The sequence below is a fragment of the Lissotriton helveticus genome, chromosome 12 (genome assembly GCF_964261635.1).
Source record: "Lissotriton helveticus chromosome 12, aLisHel1.1, whole genome shotgun sequence".
Lineage (NCBI taxonomy): Eukaryota > Metazoa > Chordata > Amphibia > Caudata > Salamandridae > Lissotriton > Lissotriton helveticus.
Genome location: NC_136073.1, coordinates 408043772 through 408061075, shown reverse-complemented (window position 1 = coordinate 408061075; position 17304 = coordinate 408043772).

The following is a 17304-nucleotide window of genomic DNA, read 5'->3' as shown; positions in this document are numbered from 1 at the left end:
TAATAAACATACTACAATGATCCTCAAGCATATTATTAAACTGATATCACATCCATCCATGCAAGCGTATGGCAAAGGTACAATGACTGGATACACAAAATGGAGGCCAGCTAGTGCCACATGGTCAAACAACAGCAGCAAGCATGGAGGCATGGGAATTAAAGAACAAATGCAAGCCTAAGTCAAAGGCAAACTGGCTGGATGCACAAAATGGTTGCTAGACAGTGCCACATGGTCAAACAAAAACAACAGCAAGCAAGGAGGCATGGGGAACAAAGAACACTTGCAAGCCTATGGCAAAGGCACACTGGCTAGATGCACAAAATGGCTGCGAGACAGTGCGACATGGTCAAACAAAAACACAGCAAGCAAGGAGGCATAGGGAACAAAGAGCACATGCAAGCCTATGGCAAAGGCACACTGGCTGGATGCACAAAATGGCTGCCAGCCAGTGCTACATGGTCAAACAACAGCAAGCAAGGAGGCATGGGGAACAAAGAACACATGCAAGCCTCAGGGCAAAGGAACACTGGATGGATACACAAAATGGCTGCCAGCCAGTGCCACATGGCCAAACAACAACAACAGAAAACAAGGAGGCATGGGGAATAAAGAACACATGCAAGCCAATCAGGGCCGGACTGGCTACCGGGCAGTTGTCTGTGCTGCCGAGCTGGGGGCTGATTTCGTTGATGGGGACCTGCGTGTGAAAAACGAAATTCTTTTTTCTTTTTTTATTTCAATGCGCACGCAGGTCCCCATCAACGAAATAAGCCCCCACCACGGAGAAATTAGCCCCCAGCTCGGCAGCACACACAACTGCCCGGTAGCCAGTCCGGCCCTGAAGCCAATGGCAAAGGCCTACTGGTTAGATGCACAAAATGTCTGCCAGCCAGTGCCACGTGCTCAAACAACAACAGCAAGCCAGGAGGCATAGGAAACAAAGAACTTATGCATGTCTGGGGCAAAGGCACACCGGCTGGATGCACAAAATGTCAATCTTCCACTTGATCACATAACAACAACAATCAAGGAGGCATGGGGAACACATTCAGGCCTATGGACACAGACTTCACAGAATGGCCTTTGGTCACATGGCATGGAGAATAAAAGTACATTTTATATGATTTCTACTGTTTCCCTGGTGATTGTGTGAATATGTGTGGTGGGTGTGTGGTCAGTGCAGTGGTCAATGATAATGGCTCTTTATAAGGTTATCTAATGGTTGGTGTGCTAGCACTAGATTGAAAAGTCTGACTATCTGATGCTGGGAGGGAGGATATCTGATGGTGGTTGTGTGGCAATTTGATGTTCAATGTGTTGACATTGCTTAATGGGTGTGTGATGTTGGGTATGTGTAGAATTGCTTACGGGTATCTTGGCATACCAGTGAACTTCTAAAGAATTGCAATTCCGACCTCGACATTTTTAGCACAATCATAAAGCTAATGCCTCTGAATTAGTTTTTCGTTATCAATGTCCAATACTTTTTATTATTCATCCTCTCTCTCTATTGCTCCTTATCTTTAAAAGTATTTTTCAGTGGTAATATGTGTTTAGTTTTAAGTTGTGGCCTTAGAAAACTCACAAGTATTGCAAAATCTGTGAGCTTGATAAAATGCATCTCTTTCCTAATCCAAAATGTTGGTCATGTGCTTCTGTCTACTTATCTATACCACTCTATCACAGATATATTCTTCATACTTGCTCTTCCGTTTGAAAATTTCTTTTGTATAGTGAGGTATTTGTAGGTTTGGTTGAAATCACAATCTTTTATTTATTTATTTTTATTTTATTGGCAGTACAAAAGGCACGAATTGCAAGATACATGATGCACATATGCACGATATAAGCAGGTATTACAACAGCTAGTATGCCACAGCCTTCTCCCCACGAATACAGCTGTCACATTACATATTGAACATACATATAATTGGAGGAATGAACTAGCAGGGCAGTTAATATCAATGCAAGTACATCAAAAACAATCATAGTCAAGTACAGGGCTTATGGAATGTTTGCTGCCTCCTCCCAAGGTACTGAGTATCATTATTCATTTATTGTAACCAATTCACAAAAGTCCCCCAGATATCTTTAGGCCTGGAGGCAGCTGGCATTATCTCCCAGAAAGCTCCTGGCAGAATGTTACATCAGTAACCCAGTTCTTCAATAGGGGGGGGCGCGATCTACCTCATGTCATGGCTATCCTGCGTTTCGCTAATAGCAACATCATGGCAAGTAGTTTACACACACCCACAGGTGCTTCCTTTACTTAACCTAGCAGCCCAATTAATGCCATGGGTTGAACATGTATCATGAGTATGTCACTAATAGTTGTAAACATATCTGACCAATATGTTCCTATCTGTGGACAGCTCCAAGCCAAATGTAAAAAGGTAGCCTGATCTGAATGACGATCTCCAACATTCAGCATTAGATCTAATTCCCATGTGGCACAGTTGGATAGGTGTTCTATAATATTGGTTGAGGAATTTAAAATGGATTAGTTGGAGTTTATAGTTGGGAGACAACTGCTCCAACTGCGCACAGCAGAAGTTCCACTCTTCTTCTGTGACCTGCTGATGTAAGTCAGTGTTCCTTTGCTCCTGGTATTTTGGCACTATCACTGGGTGATGCACTTGCATGGAGGTAAACAGATGAGTTATGAGTTTTGTTGCTGAAGGAGCAGTCAGAATATTTTCAAGTGCCTTTAGTGTGGGCGGTGGATCCGGAAATGAATTGTGCAACTTACTCGTATACGATAGTAAAGCAAAATGTCGGAAAACGATGGTGGCGGTGTGTCAGTTGGTGTCGGGGTCCAAGAAAGCCCTCCTCACGGTATAAATTGGAAAATCTAGCCATGCCCAATCGCTTAGCTCGTGTAACTGCACCCTGATCATCCAGTGGGGGCATTTGTGGATTCTTGGCCAAAGGAATCGAAGGCTCTATATAATATAGGTATGTTTGCTCTGCGCCATAGATTATCCCAGGCCCACCTCAATGTTTCTGTAGTGTTGATTGTGTGGCAATGTCGTTGGCATGACTGGTACAGTGCCACCTCTAATGGAGTTGGTACCACTCTGGCACATTCAACTGCTACATGTGGTTGAAAGGGGACTGGAGGTACCCAAAAGTGCTGGAACTGCGCCTGCGCGCAAAATGCCTATAAAGGGAAATCTGGTGCCCCACAAGCCTCCCTGTCGCTGAGGAAGTGTCTACATCTTCCATGCTACCCTAGCCGGCCCTCCTGCCCACATCAGGGAGATCATCAACGATCTCAGTTTGAAATCACAAATCTAAAGTCTTCAAAAAGATATTGTTTGACTCGCAGATTCTGTACTTGTTGGACCAGGAGGGATGCCCAAAGTGCTACCCTCATAATGGTGGAAAACCACTGCCTTCACCAGGATTTAGGCAGCATGAGCACAGAGGTGGCAACATGCCGTTTATGGATTAGTAGGAGTGAACAGGTCCTTTTTAACCTGTGTCACTGGAGTGAGGTCTACGGACTCGCTCGTTTTTTTATGTTCTGCTGCCTTGTGCTTAATCTACCCTTGACCTATATCAGGTTGGCGTGAAGTGCAGCGCAGCACAGAAGTGGTGTATCTGCACTGGGTGTATGTGTGCCTGGAAAGGGTACAATACAAAGATAGTGCAGCACTGAGCAGTGCGTGCATGGTGTATGCATGTGATAGATGTACATGTGCCTATGAGTAGTACAGTACCTGAAGGATGTAATGCTGTATAGTGCGTGCAGGATAAATTAATATGCTTAGTGTATGTGGGCCTGTGAGTGGTACAAGTCATGAAATACACAGTATGTGCATATCAAATGCATATTCTGGATGTTTGAGTGCCTGTGAGTTGTACCATACATGAGGAGTACAGTGCTTGCATATAAAAGGTAAATGCTGGGTGTATGTGTGCCTATAAGTGGTACAATAAATTAAGCATACAGTGCTGGCCAGTGTACACATGTTAGATGTAACTGCTGGATGTACGTGTGCTTCTTAATTGTACAGTACCTGGAGGATGCAGTACTGTGCAGTGTGTGTATGCTGTGTTCATGCACTCGTTGTGTGGGCATGTGAATAGTACAATACATGGAGGGCCCTGGGTTCCATTTTGAGAGAGAGGAGTTGGAGAGATACCCCCAGACAGATTTGTGGATTACTGCATTGCTGTTAACTGTATGGGACAGACACTGGGGATGGGAGGATCAGGCCTGTCCTGTACACTTAAAAGGGTTTGATTCAGTGAGAGATCACAAGGAAGGGACCTGGCACTTCTCAAGGTGTGTACTCTAATCACTCCCATGGCCTGTGTTGTGGACTAACAGCTTTGGAGATGCTCCTGCTGTGATATACGGCTTTTCAAGCAGAAGAGGGAGTAGAACACTTCAAAAGAAGCAGAAGTCTGTTATAAAACTGCAAAGACTCAGACCATAAATCACATTTGGTATCTTAAAGTGAACTATAGGAAGATGAGTCTGAGACCTCCTGAATTGTTATCTGCCAAGCATCTACTCAGGCTGTATGAGAAGGGGACGATCTGCAAGACATTTGTCTTCGGCCAGGAATGGAGGCCAAGGCTTGTTAGTCTCATTGCTGGGTGAGGGGACATCACCCAGGGAATCCAAGACCACTTGCCCTGGAGCATCATCACCTGCCTGCTTACCAAAGCCAGCATGTCCTGTGACCATTGGAGGGAGCCAGGTCCAGTGGGGAGCCCTCTCGAGTGAACTCCCAATGTAAGGTGTAAATAAATGGGTGTTGCACCGATCGGGTTGTTGCACATGTGCAGGACTGAATGAGTGATCCCCGTATGCGATGAGGAGGTTTGTCATCAAGATAGCTATGTGAAAGACTGCTGTGCAGTGACGGCCAAAGCCTTCTGTGGTAGTAGTGCAGTCACCCAAGGGCCTGGTGTAGCCACTTGGGAATAGACTGCCATGTGGTAAGGGCCAAAGTCTTGTGAAGCAGTTGTGTGGCAACCCCAGATGTCAGGAGGAGTCGCTGCAGATAACTTCACCATGCTGGTCAGGCCAGAAGCCCATGGACTGTGAGTTGCGTTGACCCCGTATTTTGGAGGGAGTTTACTGGAGCACCATGGACTGTGACTTGTTCTTTACCGCCTGCCAGACAAGTGAGGACACCAACAGTGCACCCATTCATCTTCACCTAGACGTGGAACTCCAGACAGGATCATCAGAGCCAGCGCCTACCAGGAGCCAAAGGAGCACTCACCCCACAGGAAGAGCTGAAAGTCACTTCATGAGCATGACCGAGTGAGAGAATCTGCACCTGGTAAGCGCAGCCGCCTGGGCCATGTACAAAGGACTTTCCTGAATTTGGCTTCAGTCGCTGTGATCACCCCCAACAGGGTGCACTCTGGAACTTGGGACACTCCACATCTCTCTGTGCCGACAAGACCTGATTCAGACCTGGAGTCCGGAGTGAATTTTCTTCTAATTTGAGCATGTTTGCACTTGAACACTGTTGACTTTAAATAACTTTATATCACAGTCATAGTAGACTCTTAAGACTCAGACTACTAGTGAGGCATACCCTGGAACTTACTAGTAGTGAATGGGAAATAACCACAATTGTTAACGTGAAAAGTGATTGGGAGAGGGAACCGTCAAAGAAACACTAGAGCCCTGACATCAAGGGCGGGCTGTGTAATAATTTTTGTGAATGTTGTATTTGTCCTTTGCGTATCAGAAATAAAATACTTCACTTTTTTCATAAAAGTGAATATTTGATTATACATTAATTTATTGCTGTCGCTGTTACAGGAATGTTGATTTGTGAGCCAATGATCACTAATCTATATCCACCTCCCCTCAAGGAAGCCTTGGACTGCTTAAGCTACGCTATCCTGAGAGTCAAGTGCAGAAGGGGTACTTGGCCCAGTTGCTCAGAGTCCATAGTAAGATGTCCCCCGTGACATCAGGATATCAGGAGTTAAATGCCTCAACCCCCATGGTAGGGCCCAGGTAACTTTGGTTGCCCCATGGTCCTCTGAAAGGGGTTGTAACAGGCTCTTCTTCAACCCAGCACATATTATTTAAAATTCTAAATGGATTCCCAAAACTTAAGCTTCATTCTCATGGAGTCTGTCTGAAATCTTATCAAAAGCAAATATCTCAAAAGTACTGAATGGACTTACATCAAACTACAAAAATGTCCGTCTGGTGAGCGAATTTTTACTTTCATGAAAACTTTGGTGTAACTCTGTTAGTGAATCCCCACCACCTCCGTGCACATCCAAAGTGTGCTTCTATCGGGCAATGTCCAGTTAAGGGATAGGCATAGTGTTTGGTTGAAGGTGAGGTGACGAATGAGAACAGTAAATAGCAGCACGTAACAACACAATCAGTACGTAAGAACACATATGCAAATAAACTTACAATTGCAAGTCCATAGTAATGTCTTCAATGATGTTACTGGCGAGGTGATATTTGCTAACACCAGTGATGCCATTGATTATGTCAATTGTGATGTCATCTGATCATAATGCATAAAGTCATGAGCAGTTCATCAGTTGCATACGTAAAACATAATTGTTTAATTTTTGTGGTTTTTCAATTGAAAATCATATCCAGATGTTCACTTTGTGTTTTTATCAACGAATTTAAAGGTTTTGTTTTAAACTACATTAATGTTTTATGAGATTAGTAAGCAATAATGTAACCATAACAAAATGTCTACAAAGACATTTGGGGCATTTTAATGATATACTCAATCCAACTCCAATATTTTCAGATTATATTATGCTGAGCCCTACATAAATCGACGCTCTGCTGACAACAGCATTTTCCTATGAGCAGTGGGAGTAAGTCACAGAGTCTGTGCCTAGATATGCATGAGGTCATCCCCCTGCAAGATATGACCTTCCAGTGAGAAAACTGAGGATTAGCTGAATGATCTGGCCTTCAGTCAGGCTTAGCACCAAACCTTAACCTTACTGCACTCTGTCTTTCATTATGTACACCTAGGGTCTGCCACAGGATCTGGCATAGAGCCAGACTCCTTGCATTCAAAGTACCATGCATCCAACACTAACACCACATATCTATTGGACATGCACAGCAGAAGTGGGCTGCACCCTGCCTCGCCATATGCTCAACCCAGTGTGTGGTCAATCTCCACTGAGCACCACATTGGGCTGTGCACAGAGCTGGTAGGCTGCGGGGCCTGCCTGTTTCCATGCCATTCCCTGAAACGCATATTAATTAAGCTTAATTGTGTATGACTTTCAGCCTAGGGCGATTCTCAATCGGTTTTTGCTACAGCCATCCAACCACAGGAAACCTCTGTGATGCATGCAATCAGCAAGTTAAGTCTAATGGAGGTATTTCAACAATCATTCAGGTCCATTTAATGGTGCCAAATTATTAGCAAATAAAAGCTTTTTTGACACCCCACCCTCTTTTAACTGTGCCCCACCTTGTCTGGTCAGCATAAAACATGCATATGCATTAAATAGTGTCAAAGCTATTAGCTAATCTATCCTTTTTGCCCGCTCTGCCTTTTCTTCCTAAAACATGTCATTCCAATAAAAAACTAAACCTGTAATTGTCTGCAGAATTGTTAGTAGATTTGGCACAGTGTGCCAACGCTAATCGCAAATTAACACCACTTTAGCTGCCCTTTGTAATGTACCCTGCTTGACAGACTGGCAAAAAAGTCAACATGCCAACTGTAAGTTAATCATTGTAAACTGTCAAAGTTTGGGCAGATGTATCTAACTGCGTCAATGTTATTAGCAAATAATTTATGACCCCTCTTTTTGCATTGTTCCCGTTGTCAGAAACCCTGAGATCTGTGCACTAGGCTTAATTTGCAAACAGCCTGCAACTTTTCATGCAGTCATAAAAGACATACAAACATATTCACAGATGTTGTGTTGTGTAATGTTGATTTGTATAGCTTACTAATTACCTGAGAGGGTATCCAGGAACTTTGGCAGTTATGTAGGTCTGTGGTCCCTAAGGTGCTTATACGAATCAATCAATCAATCAATCAGGTCATTTGTAAAGCGCACTACTCACCCGTAGGGTCTCAAGGCGCTGGGAGGGGGGGGTGCCGCTACTGCTCGAACAGCCAAGTCTTGAGCTTCTTCCTGAAGGAGAGGTGGTCTTGGGTCAGGCGCAGATTGGTGGGAAGTGAGTTCCAGGTCTTGGCGGCCAGGTAGGAGAAGGACCTTCCTCCTGTTGTCTCTCTTCGGATGCGGGGGACGGCGGCGAGGGCGTGGTTGGTTGATCTGAGGAGGCGCTTGGGAGTGTAGAAGTTGATCCGGTTGTTGAGGTAGCTCGGGCCTTGGTCGTGTAGGGCTTTGTGCGCGTGGGTGAGGAGACGGAAGGTGATTCTCTTGTTGACCGGGAGCCAGTGCAGATCTCTCAGGTGTCCGGAGATGTGGCTGCGTCGGGGGATGTCGAGGATGAGTCTCGCCGAGGCGTTCTGGATCCGCTGGAGTCTCTTCTGGAGTTTGGCCGTGGTTCCGGCGTAGAGGGCGTTGCCGTAGTCCAGTCGGCTGGTGACGAGGGCTTGGGTGACCGTCTTCCTCGTCTCGGTGGGGATCCACCGGAAGATCTTACGTAGCATGCGCAGGATGTTGAAGCATGACGAGGAGACGGCGTTGACTTGTCTGGTCATGGAGAGGGAGGAGTCCAGGATGAAGCCCAGGTTGCGTGCGTGGTCCGTCGGTTTGGGCGCGGTGCCCAGGGCGGGGGGCCACCAGGAGTCGTCCCAGGCGGAGGGCGTGGAGCCCAGGATGAGGACCTCCGTCTTGTCTGAGTTCAGTTTCAGGCGGCTGGTCGTCATCCATTCGGCTACGTCTCTCATCCCTTCGTGCAGGTTGGCTCTGGCGGTGGCGGGGTCGTTGGTCAGGGAGAGGATCAGCTGGGTGTCGTCGGCGTAGGAGATTATGTTGAGGTTGTGTTGGCGTGCGATGGCCGCGAGGGGGCTCATGTAGATGTTGAAGAGGGTGGGGCTCAGTGAGGATCCTTGAGGGACGCCGCAGATGACTTTGGTGGCCTCTGACTTGTACGGTGGTAGGCGGACTCTTTGTGTTCTTCCGTCGAGGAAGGAGGTGATCCATTCCAGTGCCTTCTCCTGGATTCCGATGTTGCTGAGGCGCTGTACTAGGGTGCGGTGGCAGACAGTGTCGAAAGCCGCGGAGAGGTCCAGGAGGATGAGGGCCGCTGTTTCTCCGTTGTCCATCAGAGTTCGAAGGTCGTCGGTGGCGGCGATGAGGGCGGTCTCGGTGCTGTGGTTCGCTCGGAAGCCGGACTGTGAGGGGTCGAGGGATCCATTCGTCTCGAGGAAGGCGGCCAGCTGTTTGTTGACGGTCTTCTCGATGACTTTGGCCGGGAACGGGAGGAGCGAGATGGGACGGTAGTTCTTGAGGTCGGTGGGGTCTGCTGTGGGTTTCTTGAGGAGAGCGCTGAGTTCGGCGTGCTTCCAGCTCTCAGGGAAGGTGGCGGAGTCGAAGGAGGTGTTGATGATGTCCCGTAGGTGGGGTGCGAGGACAGCGTCGGCTTTGTTGAAGACGTGGTGAGGGCAGGGGTCAGTCGGAGATCCGGAATGGATGGAGTTCATGGTGCGGATGGTGTCTTCGGTGCTGATCGGGGTCCAGGTGCGGAGGGTGGTGGTGGGTGGCGTCGTTGCGGTTGTGGCTTGCGTTGGTTGGTTGTTGAAGCTGTTGTGTATGTCCGTGATCTTGTTGTGGAAGAAGGACGCGAGGGAGTTGCAGAGTTCTTGCGACGGGGTGATGTCATTGTTTCCGGCGTTGGGGTTGGATAGCTCTTTCACGATGTTGAAGAGTTCCTTGCAGTTGTGTGCGTTGTTGTCCAGCCGGTCCTTGTATGCATTTTTCTTGGTGGCGCGGATCAGTTGGACCTTCAGTTTCTTGAGGAACTGAAGATGTGATTAGAAGGCTGATGGATTGAGAGAAGTTGTTCCATGTCGTCGGTACAATGTAGGGGAATGACTGACTTCCAGTTCTGCTTTTGTGGATGAGGGGAATGTGTGTGAGTGAGACAGAGCATAGGTGTCGGGTGGTTTGGTGAAAGTGTATGCGACTGCACAGGTGTTCAGGTCCTGTGTTGTGTATGGCTATGCATGTGTGCATTACAAATGTGAATTGGCTGTGCTTGTGAATGGGAGCAGTGAAGCTTTCTGAGCTGCATGTAATGTGGGTGCAGTATGGGAGGTTAAGTATGAGTCTTGCAGTGGTGTTCTGGATCATCTGGCGTCTGTGTAGGAGTATTTTGGGTATTCCAGCATTGAATGTTGCCGTATTCCAGCCTGCATTTGATGAGTGCTTGTGTGATGGTCCTTGTTGTGTTCTGAGGCAACCATATGAAGATCTTTTGCAGCATTTTTAGGATGTGGAAGCAAGAGGTGCACACTGCTTTGACTTAGGATGATCCCTGGATTTCTAACATGGGCGTTGGGATCAGGTGTTGATCCTAGCTCTGACAGCCTCCAGGTAGAGTCCCATGGGGAAGTTTTGTTGCCGAAGATATGTACCTCTGTGGTGTCAGATTTGAGCTTCAGTCAGTTGGTTCGCATCCACTCTGCTACCATGGTCATGCAGTTGGTGAAGTTAGTTCAGATGGCGGTTGTCTTGTCCATCAGGGAGAAGATTAGTAGGAGATGACAGTGATGTCTTGTGATCGGATGATGTTGGCAAGTGTGAGGATTTGGGTGTATTATATGGTATGGCTGTGTGACCTTATCATGGAATACACTCACAAAATCTGTCTGAGGTCCAGCAGGCTCATTTGCACAACCTTAAGTTCAACCCTGGTTATCTATGGCTTCCAGCAGCAAAGCTTGATTAAAGGAAAAAAGTGTAAAACATTTAAAGTACCAAAAAACAGAACAAGAAAGCCAGGTAACATTTAAGAAATACTACACCAATTTATAAAAATGGATTGCATTTTTATTAAATTTTAGAGTTGAAGATGAGCAAAATCCATCAGAGGGTTCCACAGATACAGATTTTTAAAGAACTCTTAATTCTTAATCCAACCGCAAACAAGCAGTGGCAACCTTAAAGCCTGAAAGCTTTTTATAAGTTTGTAGTAGTTAGTTCAACTTTTCTGGATATGCTTGGATGACCACATCTGACAGGGAGAAGGTCTGGGGGGGAATGGGGCAGATTTGGACAGTTACCTGACCACCAGAGTGTTTTCGAGTCCAGTTCCACACTTCACAGGACAACCTCATAGACATCAATGGAGGGATTCTGATGCTGAATATACAGGAGATGAAGATGCTCGAGGATGCTCCGGGTGCTGTGCTGTCAATGGGGGTGCCTTTGTGGGTGTTCCTCGTTCCGCATCAGTGGGTCAACTTTGGTCACAGAAGTTGGGGGTCCCTCAAAGGCCTCTTTGAGACCATAGAAGGTCAGCTAAAACTGTGCAACAAGGTCTCCGTGTATAGCGGTCCCTAAAAAATCCTTTGATGGGGGTTGATGTCCCTCTTGGGTAAGCAATCTGGACTCAGATGACACTCCTGGGTCCAACTTATTCCGGTCCAACTTTTGGCCATCAAGGCTTGGCCTCTTGGGGCATCCAATGGGAGCAAATCTTCTGGGATGGCTAGCAACCTGCCAGTGTGGGCTACTTTAACTGTGCTGACACCGGTGTGAGCTCCAAAGGAGCAGTCCACTGTTAATTTGAGCCACTGCTTTGGTCTGGGGCTCAACATTTCCACAAGCCAGTCCTCTCTTCACTGGCTCATGGGGCAGCAGGTGCAGTCCTGCAGAAGGTGTACCCTCTCTTTGTGCGGTCAATATGCAGCATGGCAGTCCTTCTTCAGTTCTCATTCCAGATCCAACATGATCTGAGGTGGAGGATGCAAGTGATGCCATTTTTACTCCCAGAAAGTGCCGTTGTGGAAGGTACGGTCACTAGCCAATGGGCTACCAGGTCACCTCCCTCTTGGTGATGGCTCACAAAGTGGCAACTTTCTAAATGTTCCATTTATTTATAGTGGTATTAAATCCATCCTGACCATCAGGTTGGGTGTTATGCGATGATTAATTTAATACCTTACAATACCCAATTAAGTAGTCCCATTCATAAGTTATCAAAGTTGAGGGGTCAGCGGGTAACCCTGTGTTCGCCAATGGGGCTACTAGCTTTTCCAAAGCAAACAAACAGTTTCGAAGTTTTGCTGTTACGACAGCTATGAAAATACATGTTCTACCTAATAATATACAGCTCCATGCCTTAGGGCTCTACAGGCTTTCCACGGGGTAGGCTTACAGACACTGTTAAGGGAAGTGGGGACTTTTCCAATAGCTTAAATGGCACGGTTGAATTAGAAGTGTTATCACTGCTCTTCCAGTCTGCAGAGGCAGGCAGGGAGCCATATTGTACATTGTCACACACAGGGTGGCACAAACAGTGCTTCAGCCATGGGTGGACACTCTGCCTTCTTACATGCCCTAGGTACCATGGGTACAATACACTAGGGAATTATAAGTAAGTCAGTTCTTGCCAATTGGAGGTAGCCAATTTGACATGTACTTTGTAATGGGTTAGAACACTGGCACTTAGTTCTGGGTAGCAGGCCTCAGTGCACTCTCAGAGTCAATAAACCAGCAGCTAACAATCCAATTGGGGGCAAAAAATGGAGGGGAACCCTGCAAATAGCCTGTTTCATTACAGTGAGCAGTGTCATGTATATGTTGAAAAGAGTGGGTCTCAAGGATGATCCCTATGAGACTACGCATATCAGTTTCTTGGTCTCTTATGTGAAAGGCGTCAGCCTGACACTTTGGGCCCTTCCTGTGAGGAAGGAACAGATTCATATGATAGTGGATCCTTGTATGCCAATCTCATGGAATCTTCTGATGAGGGTGTTACGTGAGACAGTGTCAATGGCAAGGCTGCTAGGATGATTTCAAATGTCATCAGTGGACACAATGAGTGCTGTGGTTCTTTCTAAATCCTGATTGAGTTTTGTCTAGACGATGGTGAAGTTTGAGGTGGGTTGTGAGTTGCTTATTGATGGTCTTCTCAATTACTTTGGCTGGGTAGAGGAGCAGGGAGAAGGGTCCGAAGGTGTTCAGTTGATTCAGGTCGGCTGTGGGATTCTGGAGGAGGGTGTCGATTTCTGCAAGTTGCCATTCATCCAGGAAAGTGGCGAAGGTGATGGAAACGTTTGTGATGTGGGTCATGTGGTGCTGATTGATGTTGTTCCCAGGTTGTAGATGTGGTGGGGGCATGGGTCCATTGGGGACATGAGTGGATGGTCCGCATGATTACCGCTGTGTTGCTTCTGGTGAGGGTTGTATAGTCAGTCAGGTGGCTACCTTGGTTGGTGGTAGGTGGGTTAGTGATGAGTTCTCTGGGGTGAGTTTGTGAGGGAAGTTGCTGTGGAAGTTTGCGATTTTGCTGTGGAAGAAGTTGGATACGTTGTAGCAGATTTGTTGGAAGGCAGCGATGTTGGTGACTGTGGCTGAAGGTGAGGTGAAATCCTTAATGATCAGAAGATATCCTTGGAGCTGTTGGTGCTTCCTTCAATGTAGTCCACTAGTGCTTTTTTCTTGGTGTCTCTAATTTGCTGGTGATAGCTCCTGAGTGCAGCCTAGGAAGTAGTTCTGTCGGTGGTGTAGTGGCTCTCGATCCATATCTAGCTGTTTATAGTGTTGTTTGGTGTCTTGGAGGTCTTCTGTGTACCAACTGGGATGCTTGTTTGATCTGCTATGCTTGTTGGGTTTTATGGGTGGGAGGGAGTCTGGGCAGTTATTGATTCAGTTGTTGAAATTGTTGGTGTTCTTGTCGAGGTTGTCTGTGGGGCTAGGATGATCCATTCTGACGGTGCTGAGTCCGTCTGCCTCTGTGATTTTGGCCCAACTGCAGCTTGGAATGCTGAACCTGGTAGGGCTGTTGACTTGAGGTGTGTTGATTTGGAAGTCAATGAACGAATGGTCATTATGAGTGAGGGATGTGATGGAGTTGTATTTGATGCTGTCGCTTATGGTGAAGATGAGGTCCAGTGTGTGTCCTGAAGTGTGTGTTGGTTCTGAGATGAGCTGGGTGCATCCAATGTTGCTCAAGGTTTCGAGGAGCTCAGTGGGGCAGGGGTCACTTCAGTCTTCCAAGTTAAAGTTGATGTCACTGAGGAGAATGTATGGTCTGGAGTGGAAGGTAAGTGGAGTGACAACATTGGTGATGAGGTATGTAAAGGTGTCTTGTGGTCCAGGTGGTTGGTAGGCAATGGTTCTTTTTATGGTGAAGTTTTCAGATACTCAATTGAGAAAGAAAATTGTAGCAAACATTTTTTACATTATATGCCATCTCCTATGGAGTAAAACTCAAGGTCAATATAGTGCACATGACAACATAAATTTAAGAAAGCAAGAATAAATATCAAAAATAGTTTTTATGAAAAAATATAATCACATTTTATTTATACTTTTCTCTTTTTTGTCAGTATTATATGTATTTTCATTTATGATCAATTCCAGATATTGATAACATTTTATATATATATATATATATATATATATAATTAACAATATCTACAAAGACGACAAAGAAAACCTGCAAAAAAGACACAATTCATTATCAAAAATGACTAGATGGATTAAGGGGCTATTGAATGACGGGCGTCTTTTAGGTTAAATTATCGGATGCCATGATATATGAGGGCCGTCTTTAAAGAGTGGAAATCTGCATGATATCACAAAGATGCAGTGTAGCTGGGTTTCTGTAATAAAGGTGCCGTCTGCCGTTTGCGTCACTCTATCCGCAAACGGCTGACGGCACCTTTATTACAGAAACCCAGCTACACTGCATCTTTGTGATATCATGCATCCGATAATTTAACCTAAAAGACGCCCGTCATTAAAAAAGGATATTATATTTACCGATTTGACTGGCAACGTAGCTGCTTGGTAGTCGTCCTATTTATCAAAGCCGTTGGGGGGAAAAAATCACGTGTGAAGTACCACGAAACGATATTGATACTTAGAGAGGTGATTAACCTTTATCCAAGAAGAAAGACGAGTCATATAAGCTGTATACAATAGAAATAGTATATTCACCCTGGGTACTTTTAAATGTTGTCTATAAATGTTTCATTGCAAATGACGGTCTCCTGATGAAGGCAGTAGCCGAAACGCGCGTAGTGTTCCAAACCAACCGCTTTGCCTACTTCAATAGCCCCTTAATCCATCTAGTCATTTTTGATAATGAATTGTGTCTTTTTTGCAGGTTTTCTTTGTCGTCTTTGTTAATATTTGTTAATTATATATATATACAATGTTATCAATATCTGGAATTGATCATAAATGAAAATATATATAATACTGACAAAAAATAGAAATATATAAATAAAATGTGATTATATTTTTTCATAAAAACAATTTTTGATATGTTTTCTTCCTTTCTTAAATTTATGTTGTCATGTGCACTATATTGACCTTGAGTTTTACTCCATAGGAGATGGCATATAATGTAAAAATTGTTTGCTACAATTTTCTTTCTCAATTGATTGCTATACCCTACATGTAGCGAACCTATCATTAGTAGGAGTCCCCTGTTTTTTCAAATGAAGTTTTCAGATACTTGCAGCTTGAAGTACAGGTATTTCATGAGTGGGGTGGCGTTCAATGTGGATGTTGTGCATTTGATGGATTCCTTATAGATGATAGCGAGTCCTCCTCCTGGCTTGTGAAGATGGTCCTGTTGAGCGATCTTGTAGCCCGTTGAAATTGCCGTGGCGATGATGGGGTTGAAGAGGGGTTGAGGTAGGTCTCTGTGATGAAGAGGATGTCCGGTGCATTGATTCTCAGCAGGCCCCATATTTTGGTTGTGTGTTTGGGGAGTGATCATGTATTTAGAAGCATGCATGCGAGTGGATGTTAACCTATGGGTTTGCTGTGGCATGTGGTGTAGGGTGGGGTGTATTAGTTGTTGATGCTTATGTGGCGTGTGTGTTGGGAAGGGGTATTTAGCATGTTGTTAGTATTTGCATGGGGATGTGGCTGGGTGGCTGCTGGAGAACTGGCAGTGGATGTAGGTGAAGCTCCTACCATGGTATGTGGTGTGGCGGGGCACCAGGTGGGGGGATGGGGTCTAGCAACCTATGAAGTATTGCAGAGTATCACTGTGGTGTTTGGACCAGGATTCCTGGCACTGGGAGCGGTCCAGGTGCGCGACGGGTGCAGATGGGCTTGCCTTCGGCCCACCTTTGCCTCAGCAGCATGCCCGCAGCACATCCGTGCAGATGAATCTCCTAACTCTGAGGATGATGTAGTCAAGAAGGGTAGAGACTTACATAAAATTAAGAACATTATGAAGTGTTTACTGCCTGACCTGCAGCTATGACCACACATTCACCAATGCCCTTTATTTATGTATATTTGCTCTGCATATCTTGTTCAGATTTACAAAGATCAAAGACCACACAGCAGCTGCAAATTCACATCCCCATTTTGGATTTGTAGATCAAAAGTCAATGATTTAAAAAGAAAACTATACAAAATCGACGGTACACCTGTACACAGCTAAAGGTCATGTGCAATGAGCTCTTTGAAAGCATGGGCTGGGTGCACAGTGGGCCAGAGTTCATTTCCTGCACTCAAGCTACACTCTGCATAGTAAAATGCTGTGAATGTGTTATATCCATATAGGCAGGTGAATGCTTTGCCTGTCCAAAACCAAGCTGCCATCAACTTCTCTTTTGCATTGCTAAAGGCACTTTGTAGTGGATTATATCTTCACAGAAAGTACACAAAAATGTGATGGATGGAATGCTTGAATTAATCTCAGTCACTGGTAATTACTCTGGCCGCATCCCAATCCATTACTATTTTGTACGCCATGTCACCTATTGTGGTGCCGTAAGTGGGACAGTGTGCGCAGACGTGGGTCCTGTGCACACTGTGTCACTGGAACAAAGCTGTACCCGGCTGATGAGCCCAAAACTAGGGCAAAACCGGTCCTGGGTCACTTGTGTTCTGACTCAGGGAGGACCTGGCTTGACAGTTCGGGCTGGACTGTTCCTACTGGATCAGTGTCAAAACTGGTTTGAATATAGCTGAGTCTAAACTGAGGTGGCATGGTGTGCAATATAATAATGGATTGAGATGTGGCCCAAGTCATTACCAGTGGCTGAGATTAATTTAAGCACTCCGTGCATCACTATTTTGTATACTTATTAAATCTGCACAGAGGCATAAAGCACAGACTGGCCTTTTTTGCGCATAAAATCGAAGGTCATGAGTTGAGTCCAAATCATGGCCTTTTGCCTGGTCCTCTCTAAATCCATGCAA